The sequence below is a fragment of the Galeopterus variegatus genome, unplaced genomic scaffold (assembly GCF_000696425.1).
Source record: "Galeopterus variegatus unplaced genomic scaffold, G_variegatus-3.0.2 Scaffold13094, whole genome shotgun sequence".
In the NCBI taxonomy this organism is placed as follows: Eukaryota; Metazoa; Chordata; class Mammalia; order Dermoptera; family Cynocephalidae; genus Galeopterus; species Galeopterus variegatus.
The window spans coordinates 14,508-15,045 of record NW_007739205.1 but is presented as its reverse complement, the minus strand read 5'-3'; positions in this window follow the sequence as shown (position 1 = coordinate 15,045).

The window sequence follows — 538 nt, the reverse complement described above, 5'->3', positions numbered from 1 at the left end:
CCTACCTGGAAACCAAGCTCCTCCACCCACACCAAAAAGTGCCTTTTCCAGCTCTCTCCCTAAGTCCTCGCTCCTGCATTTTCCTCTTCTCTCTCTTGTCACCAGTTTCTCCACTTCCCCTCTACTTTGCAGGAAACCGAGGATCTCCTAGGGCCATTGTATTAGTCAGGGTTCTCCTGAGAAACAGAACCAATAGATTAGATATATAGATACATAAATACGTAGATACATAGATAGATAAAATATTTATTATAGGAATTGGCTCATGCAATTATGGAGGGCAAAAAAAGCCAGTGGTGTAATTCAGTTCAAATCCAAAGGCCTGAGAACCAGGGAAGCCTATGGTCTAACTCCTAGTCTGAGACCAAAGGCCTGAGAACTTGCGGTGGGGGACCAAGAAGGGCGGGCACTGGTATGATCCTTACAGTCCAAAGGTCCGAGAACCCAGAGTTCCAGTATCCAAGGCAGGAGATAGTGTGTGTCCCGGCACGGGAAGAGACAGGGCCAATTCACCCACTGTCCCTTGCCTTTTTGCTCT